This window comes from Camelus ferus, chromosome 2, assembly GCF_009834535.1.
Source record: "Camelus ferus isolate YT-003-E chromosome 2, BCGSAC_Cfer_1.0, whole genome shotgun sequence".
Classification (NCBI taxonomy): domain Eukaryota; kingdom Metazoa; phylum Chordata; class Mammalia; order Artiodactyla; family Camelidae; genus Camelus; species Camelus ferus.
This window is the reverse complement of record NC_045697.1, coordinates 75,672,547-75,682,262: the sequence shown is the minus strand read 5'-3', so window position 1 is coordinate 75,682,262 and position 9,716 is coordinate 75,672,547. Positions and strand designations below refer to the sequence as shown.

At 37.8% G+C, this 9,716-nt stretch overlaps 1 non-coding gene across 1 annotated transcript; it reads left to right on the top strand.

The window, feature by feature from the left end:
* The first annotated feature begins 9,143 nt into the window (after positions 1–9,143).
* LOC116659367 lies at positions 9,144–9,306 on the top strand. The gene has a single exon (XR_004314725.1). It is a non-coding gene; the product is annotated as a U1 spliceosomal RNA (small nuclear RNA).
* The last annotated feature ends 410 nt before the right edge of the window (positions 9,307–9,716 follow it).

Genomic DNA, 9,716 nt, shown 5'->3' with positions numbered 1-9,716 from the left:
TAGGCACATGAAAATATAACAACAACAACAACAACAACAACAACAACAACAAAATAATAATCACTAATTATTAGAGAAATGCAAATCAAAACTACAATGGGGTTATCACGTCACACCAGTCAAAATGACCATCATTAAAAACTCCACAAACAATAAATGCTAGAGAGGGTATTGAGGAAAGGGAACCCTTGTACAGAGTTGGGAATGTTAATTGGAGCATCCACTATGGAAAACAGTATAGAGGTTCCTTAAGAAACCAAAAACAGAATTACCACATGATCCAGCAATCCCACTCCTGGGCATATATTTGGAAAAGACAAAAACTCCAATTCAAAAAGATACATGCACCCCAATATTCAAAGCAGCACTATTCACAATAGCCAAATAAGGAAGCAACCTAAATGTCCGTTGACAGATAGCTGGATAAAGAAGCTGTGGTATATTTATACAATAGAATACTACTCAGTCATAAAAAAGAACAAAATAATGCCTTTTGCAGCAACCTGGATGAACCTAGAGATTATCATACTAAGTGAAGTAATTTGGGGAGAGAAAGACAAATGTTATATGATATCACATATATGTGGAATCTAAAATATGATGCAAATGAACTTAGTTACAAAACAGAAACAGACTCACAGATGTAGAAAACAAATTTATGCTTACCAAAGGGGAAAGGGGAGGGGGAGGGGTAAATTAAGAGTCTGAGACTAGCAGATATGAACTACTATATATAAAATAGATAAACAACAAGGACCTACTGTATAGCACAGGAGCTGCATTCAATATCCTGTAATAACCTATAACAAAAAAGAATATGAAAAAGAATATACATACATACATAAAACTGGATTACTTTGCTGTACACCTGAAACTAACACAACATTGTAAATCAGCTATATTTCAATAAAAATAGAAGATATATATCTATTAAAAAAAAAAAAGGAAGCATCCTCCCTGAAGCTTCCTGCTAATAGGTGGTGGTGGGAAGTGGAACTCAGGAGACTCAGTCTGTTTCTATGACCCCTTTGGTGCTGCTGATCAACAGGGGAAACTGCCTTGTAATACACCATGGAGGAGCAGTCCCCCTTCTTCTCCAATAATCATCCTTAATCTTCATCAGAGCCTCCCCAGAATAAGGCCATTACCCTCCTTTCCTCCAATACGTTCTGACTTACTAGTCTTCTCCATACCAAATGTGTGATGAACTGTAAGGATGATATAAAAAGTGATTTCACTAAAGGGTCAGCTGTACCTCAGAAGAGGTTCAGTGAAGAGAGAACCAAGGAATTGAGTGTCCCTGTACTACACAAAGCCTTAGAGATTTAGGCATTCAAAAGAAGACCAACCTTCTCCCCACACCTCCCCCCACCTGCCACCCCCAACCTCACTTGCTCTCTCCTCCTTGCAGTTTCAGCCCTCAAGTCCTGATACGTTTTCTTTGCTCTGGAAACGTCTCCCATTCTTACAAGGTTTTGCAAACTCCAGTGGTTTTGGTTTTGGCTTTGGTTTTGGCTAAGTGCTCATAGATATTCTCCTCTGGCCAGACTTGGCTGATTTGAAAGAGAAGAGGAAGTTCCTGGAGATGAGAGCAAAAGGATAGCCTGGGCTAAGCCTCCTGCTTTGGAAGATGCTGTTTATCGCAAATACACACACACAGAACAAATTATTACAGAGTGAATGGACATCTCTGTCCCTCGAATTCTGGAGCTCACTGCAATTACAGCATGACCCATGGCCAGTGAAATGCTTCTGTACATCTCTTGCCCTCTGTCCTCCAAACAAAAGTGACAGTGTGTGCATGCCATATGGGTGGTGCTGCTGATCATGACCAGAGATACAAAGTACTTCACCACACAGGAAGATTTGGATGGTCAAAACACTTAGGTTAGAGAAAAGACAAATCAGTTAACTCATCAAACTCTTCCTCCTCAAAATCAGTCTTTCAGACAGCGTAAACACAAAGCTTCTTGTGTGACAAAGTATCCATTTCCCAGTAGTGCTGACAGTCCATTTTCTTCTCTTCATGCTTCAATCTGTGGACCCAGAGATACTTATAAATTAGCAAGGTGTTTCCAACAGTTTGTACATGGTTTCTTAAGATCACTTTTCAACATTTAGAATGCTATCACTTACATTTTATGTATGTAAGTCCAGATGTAATATTGATGAAGAGTAATAGCAATTCTTTACATTGGCAACCAGGTGGATAGTGAATGCTAGAGTAGCAAACAATTTGATTTTTATAAATATATTTAATAAGATTTACTTATATTTTTAAAATATTAAATAAAATTTTGTTTTTTATATGATTTTATTTGATACTTTGATATTCCATAATAATTTTTTATTTTGGCTTTTGAGTTCTGTAATAATTTAAAGAATATGTTAGAAGAAATTATATTATATTAGAAGAAAATCATTGTTTTTAAAAAAATATACAAATAATTTTAATCAAAACTTTTATATTTCATCTGTTTTTGATGAAGATATATCTAAATTTTATATATTTTGAATATCATTACATTTCACTTTAAATTTATTAGATCATTATTATTGGTAAAACACAAATTATGTAGAAATCCTTTGCTCTAATGACATAATGAGTGATTTTGCTGAAATTCAAGCAAGAAAATTTAATGAAATGACTACATAGCAATTTATGAACCAGAGAGGATCTTTTATTATTCATACAAACATCACTGGCTCATCAACAGAACATTCAGACATGCAGAATATTTATTAAATTCAGTCTCTTAAAATATTTTGCCAACTTTCAGTCATATAAAAACCATGTTGCTACATAGTCTTTTCAGTTTTGTTGGTATGAACGTATTTGTCAAGGAAAGAGGATAAAACATACTTCATTCAACAGTCAGGTTGTTTCTTAACTTCTGAAGACTTAATAAATGATGTGTGGGTGCCCCTCTGTCCTGAGAAGGAGGAAAGCTGCCCCAGACATCTGAAAGCTGGTTTCAGGTAGCTAGGCGCTTATCAGTGCTTGCAGCTAGGCAATGGTGGTCTCTGTGGAACTTGGAAAATTTCACAGAAAATTTCACCATCATCAGACAAGGTCAGTCAGTGACCATGATGGGGCAAGATGCAAACAGGACCACTCTGGAATCATGTTCTGAGTACAAGAACATTTTCCAAACCAAAAATGGCCAGATCTCCCTCTCTCCTGGTTATTGTGAGACTGCTACCTTATTATGCGTATAACTTAGTTTCCACTCTCTTCTTATTTTTTAGATAAGAATTATTAAGATTCCCAAACATAAAATTAACCTGTTTCCTGACAGCATCTGATCCTATGCAAAATCTCACTTCCTTATACTCTTCTCAGAAATCACTTAACGTAGTTCAAATCCTGCAAGTACCTTCTAATACCCTCTTAATAAGAAAGCCCATGTTCCCCACACTACAGAGGCCTTCCTGGTGGCCTTTTGCTGGAAGGCTTTCCCAATACTGTTGTTCTAGGTCCTGCAAATGTCAAGTGAGGTTCTGCCTGGAATGTGGATTCAGATCCCAGTACAGCTTCCCCACTAGCTGGAGTTGTTGCTGCTGCACTAGTGACCAACCACCAAACGTATCTCTAAGGTCATGATTAATCCCTCTCTAGGAAGCAGAGGAGAGGAAATTCCTCTTTTAAAGTCACTTAACCTTGTTCCTTGTGAAATGATAAAGCTGATGATACCTAATAATTCATGGAAGAAATCAGTAAATATTTATTAAGCACCAGTTATGTGCTAGTCACTGCAAGTTGGTGAGGACATAGCAGTGAATAAATGGACAAAAATCCCTGTGTTCATGGCACTTATGTACCATGGAGCATTATGACTCCTTGTGTTTGGTTTATATTAACAGAGTGTCTACATTGGATGCAAATGGCTCTTTCTTTGTTATTCTGGATGGGTTACATCAACTAAATGAGAAACTTTTTGATGACCAGTCTTAACTCTTGTCTACCCCATCCCCCTCCCCTCTGTTTCCCAACTCCCTTATTGAAGATGGGGGGAAGAGGATTTTATTTTCAAAACACATAAAATTGAGGGCTAAATTCTCTCAGTGTTAGTCTGTTTTGATAGCTTAGTTATTTGTTATCAGCAACATGCATTTGTACACAAATACTTTATTAAATTAAAAAAATTTGATTTCCAATTAAATATGCCCATTCTCATCTTTAGCATCATGCTGGCATCACTTAAGGAAATCAGAGCTTTTTTTTCTGTAGTTAGAAAAGATAACCTTAATTCTAGTGCTGGTGAGGTTATCACAAAATCTGAAATAATGAGGTCCAGTTTAATTTAATGCCACAAATTTCTGTTGACTACCTTCTATGGGAAAGGGTCTTTCTTTTATATCTTTCTTTTATGAAGGTTAAAATTCTTTGCAAATGATGGTGGACATTTTCAAGATAAGGCCTAGATCTGATCTGATATATATATATATATATACTTACTACATATATAAAGCAACATTTTTGGTAATGACTCATATAATAGTGTCTGCAATGTGGTTTCCATTATAACTCTAGTCCTCATCTTCTAGTAACTTTCTCCACATTTAATCTTTTGGGTTGAAATTTTCCATGCCTGGTTTAAGCTCAAAGGTATTTAAAAAAAAATATTTTTTAAAGTTGTAGGGCAATTCCTTTGGCTATCATATATACCTCTTCTAATTTTCAATGAAGGCAAGAGGAAAAAATAAAAAGGAGAGATTTGAGTATATGGGTATTTGTGTGTTCTGCTAGAACCATAAAGAGGCCTTTATAGCCCAGACCTAAGATCATTTCACTCAGCTCACTTCCTGAAGTAACTGGAGCAGGCTTGCTGTTACCTGGTATGCCTTTGTCACTGCAGGACTATTCCTCTCATGGAAACAGTGGCTAAAAGGATCCTTACAGATTAGATTCCCATGGTATTTAAATATGTATGTTAAGTTGTTTATTGTGATGAATTGCACACAATTCCTTGTCTCTAAGGCTCCTGGGATGGGAGTTCAGGCCTCCATCATGTCTTTTACCCCCATTCCCTGTTCCATGTAACAAAGATGTTATTTAGTAAATCAAAAGTGGCTTCTCATCAGAAAATATGGATGATTATAATCTTTTTAGGTGTTTATAGTGAAAAGATGTCTCTTTGGTTTTAATTCTGATAGCCACATTGCCAAACTTGGAACTGTTCTGCAGACATTATTTTTGTTCTAGGATATCTATGAATGTAGCTATAAGTACACCCTCCCCACTCATCCAAAAATAAAGAATAAGCATTCAGCCCTCAAAGGGTCTTTGGTGTTCCAGGCTTATAGGTGCATGAGGATAAACAGCATTCTTGAGGACAGAAAAAATGAGTGGAGGCACAGGCAGGAATTCCTTTTGGGCCTGAGAAAAAATGAAATACCCTGTATCGTACATTCTCATGTGTCTTAAATCTTCACCTTATGCTTGATTTAAACTTTATTCTCATCTTAAATGTTATTAGAGAGTCATCACTTTTGAAATTGTGTAACTTGATCTTTACCTAAAAAAATCCAATTGCCCCAAAGGCATTTAAAAAGATGACATGTTAAGTATCCTCTTTCTAAAGACATACCCGTCTGTGTGTGTGTATATATTTGCATAACTGATTTGTGTGTCTAACTGTCTATTCTCTCTCTTTAGCTCTCCCATGTAGACGTATACATATACATCCATGTAGATTCAGAATTTTCCACAAGGAACAAAGGGAATCTCATAATGAAAAACAACATTTTTTATGGATCCATGCCAAGGTACCGGATCCTTGTTCTTTTCCAGTTGATTTATCTTAATGACTCTGTCAGGCAAAAAGCCTTTATGAATTCTGCATAATGTCCTATTCAATTACAGCAGCCTGCTTGCCTCAGCTTTGCAAGGCTAAGCTTGAGATGATTTTTTCCTCTAAGAATCTCCCCATATTCAGGAACAAAATGAGACCAGTTACGGCTAGAGAAACATGATTAACAAAAAGGTTTTCTCTTTTTTAAGACTTATACTTACAAAAATTAAACCTGGACAAGTTTTACCAATCTTGCTTTATATTTGAATTTAGTTTTTCATTTCTTTCCTCAGTTCAGTTAGAACTATGCTTTGAATTGGTTTTAAGTATAACTAGATTGAATGTGTTGTCAAAATGTTCCCTCTCAGCCTCATCCTTCTTTAGGGAGGCATGGACAGAGCTCTGGGTTACTCTAATAGTGCTGTCTGATAGAACTTTCTGTGAAAATAGAAGTGTTCTATAATCTGCTCTGTACTTTAATATGGGAACCATTGGCCACTTGTGGCTGTTGAGCATTGGAAGTGCCTAGTGTGATGGAGAAATTGAATTTTAAATGTTATTTAAATTTAATTAATTCAAATTTAAATAGCTTCCTATGGCTAGGGGCTACTCTCACAACACAGATCCATATAATTTAAGTATTGAAAATTGCACCAAGATTTTGTCAAAATGCTATTCCTGTAACAAATCGTCCCAAACTTAATGCCTTAAAACAACCATTTATTATTATCTCTTATGACTCAGTGGGTTGACTACTCAGCTGGATAGTTCTCACTTGGGGTTTCTCATGTGGTAATGGTAAGTGTCTTATGGGGTTGGAGTCATTTGAAGGTTCAACTGGACTAGTGTCCAGTATGGCTTCCCATTCCTTGCTTGGAGTGGTCTGGAACAGCTGGGAACTGACCATGGAGCTGCTCCCAGTGGTGAGCCTTGGTTTTCTCACAGCATGGTAGTCTCAGGAACTTTTTGCAGTGTCTGGCTTCCTCTAGAGTGAGTGTTTGAAGAGACTTAAAGTGTTTAAAGAGAGTTAAAGAAGTAGGTGCTTCCATGTTCTTCCAGCATGGGCACTGGCCCAACATTGCTTCTTCTGTGACCTATTGGTCAAAGCAATCACAGAGCCTTCCCACACCACAGACACTACCTCTGGATGGGAAGGAGGTAAAAAAACCTGTGCCTATGTTTAGTTCTTCACAGCTGTTCTGTGAAGTGACACGGTCTCCTAAGTTGGAACAGCAGAGAATGTGAAGGCAAACGCATGTACTTTCCTTCTCTGCCTGATCAGTAATGTAATTTCAACTGCCTATTTCAAGGCCAAGAAATGACAAGAGCAAAGAATTTTGTGCTTTTGATGGAGGCTTTTGATGATGTCTAAACTGAACTGGGGACCTCAGATGAGAGGAGAGTGATTTTATTCTAACTTAGGACTCAACTTCCTGAGAAGAGCAAGCACCATTGGCTGAGGTAATTTTCACAGTTTTAAAATGATTGCAAACACCAAATTCTAGCTAAAAGTCCTTTCCACACTGCCTGCATGTAAGTGCCGTTTTTATCTGTGAATATGTAATGATTATATTAAATTTTTTTTGTTGTTACTGCAGCTTTAGTGGCTGAGGTTGTCTATTTATTAATATTTTTTTTTGCCACATTGAGCATCAAGTTGATCTTTTCTTATGAAAGTTTAATAATCTGATAGTAACAAACTGATCAGTTTCTCTAAGTGCATAAGCTTGGTGTATCTCTGGATTTCTCATGTTACTCTGCAGACATGCTTGTTCATTTGATTTGTGCTTCATTATGCATTCAAAGCATTTCTTCAGTTTAACATCAACTTTCTTCAACTTTAAAACATGTGCATGGATACCCTTTTGTCAGTCAGCTTCCACCCGTCTTGTCCAAGAATATTATGTTCAGGTGAATGTTGCTTCTCTCCTTAAAAGCTGACTGCATTCCAGGGCTGCCGTCAATAATTTCATCTTGCAGGTCAGCATTAATCAATGATGTTCACATGACACCATGTGATGACCTGGGTCTAGGTCTCTGTGTCATATGGAGGATCAGTAATTCCATCAAATGTAAGGCCTTTTGTTTGTTTTGGGAGTGCTCCCATATCCAGCGACTACATTGTCAAATGGTCTTCTGGAGGACCTTCTTGTGCTTTTATTGCGTTTTCTGCTCTTTGTTTCTTAGATCTTTATAACAGAAAGTGTTTCTTAGATAATCAATTCAGCAAGGCTTTAAGATCTCTCTTACAGAAGGTAATCTGGCTGTGTAGGGCTTCCTTGATGCACACCACACGGATCAAAGGAGTGCTCTTCTCATCACTCTCTGGGGCCAGATTAAGGCATGACTGGTGATTCTTTGTTCCATCCATTCCTTGCCTCTCCTCTGCTGTCATCTCCATTCTGATCCCATAATAAGTCACATAACCCTATTCCTTTAGGCCTTGCATTAGTCTGTTTCAGTTTCATTTGCTCTGGCAGTTACAGCTAAAGTTATGGTCCTTTTTATTATCAACAGCCATGGCTTCTGGTACCTGGCAGCACCTTCTTAGCAAGGAAAGAAAGGGATGAATAATGAGTATAGTTCTGGGGCTGGAGATACTTGGCAGAGTGGGGAAACCAGTGCCTGGGAACTGAAATGCCACCTGTTACTCCCATACCCCAGGGGATTTCAGCTTCTCTCCATCCTCACAACTACCATCTCTTACAGACCACCAGCAACTCACCCACTCTTCCCCCCTCCCTCTTCTCCCCATCTACTGCCTGAACCACCGTCTGAAAATATGTATCTGGTTGAGTCACTCTCATCCTCCCATTATTTCCCGTTGCCTTTAGCATAAAGTCAAATACCCTTACCATGATCAGAACACTGCGCACTTGTCCAGACTCCTCTCTCACCATCTCTCTCACACAAACTCAGCCCCAGCCACACTGAAAACTTGGAAACGACTTGAACTCACATTCTGTTTCTACTCAGGGCTTTTTTTCCATGGACACGGTCCTTCTTCCAGTGAAATGCTTCTCCTCACTCTTCTAGCCTACTCCCACATTTCTGTCCCTGGTAAGTCTTAGTTTAAATACCACTTTCTTCAAGATATCATCTTTTCTGGCTCTGTGGACTAGATTAGGCCCAACTCTTATACACCTTTTTCTTTATCATGCTCAGTGCACTCAACACCATTGATTCTGTTTTTGTTTTTTCCTAGAGTGTAAGTTTTGTGCAGGTAAGGACCATGTCTAATTTATCCACTGTCACGTCCTCAGAACATAATGCAGTGCCTGGACCAGAATAATGAAAAGTTGAATAATTATGCATGATAGAAACATCTCTGATAAAAACTTACTGTTAATACTTACCTGGCAGGGTAGATGCCTGATCACGAAGGTGGTTATCCCAGGGTGAGGCTCATCCATTGCACTCTGGATGTGCTAACCCCTGCTATTTCCTCAAATGTGGGGAACTCTACTGCATGATTTGTGGTAGTGCGGGACTGTGTTTGAGCTTTCCCCTGGAAAAAAAATCTTACTGTTGAGCATTACTCTCAAATAAGAAACTATAATGCAAGTAACTGTCAACCTGACACTCTTTGTAAGAGATTTCATTTTTATCAACAATAAAAAAAATGTAAAAAATAAAAAAATAAAACTTTTCCAAAAAAAGAGTTAATCATATTCCCTGCCTTCAGGTTCAATGCTTGCAATAAAGAGTAATCTTTGAAATACAGTTTATAAATTCACAGTAGTGACACTGCCTGAGATATTTTTAGATAATCGTAGTAACCCAGGTACAGAGAAGGTCATAAGTCAAAAGTGACAAAGAAAAAAGAACTCTTCTTTTGTAGGAAGCCTTGATCCTCATTTTGCTTTGCTGGACTTTGCTATGTACACATTGCGCCTGGCCAACCCCAGCTTTACATGAAAG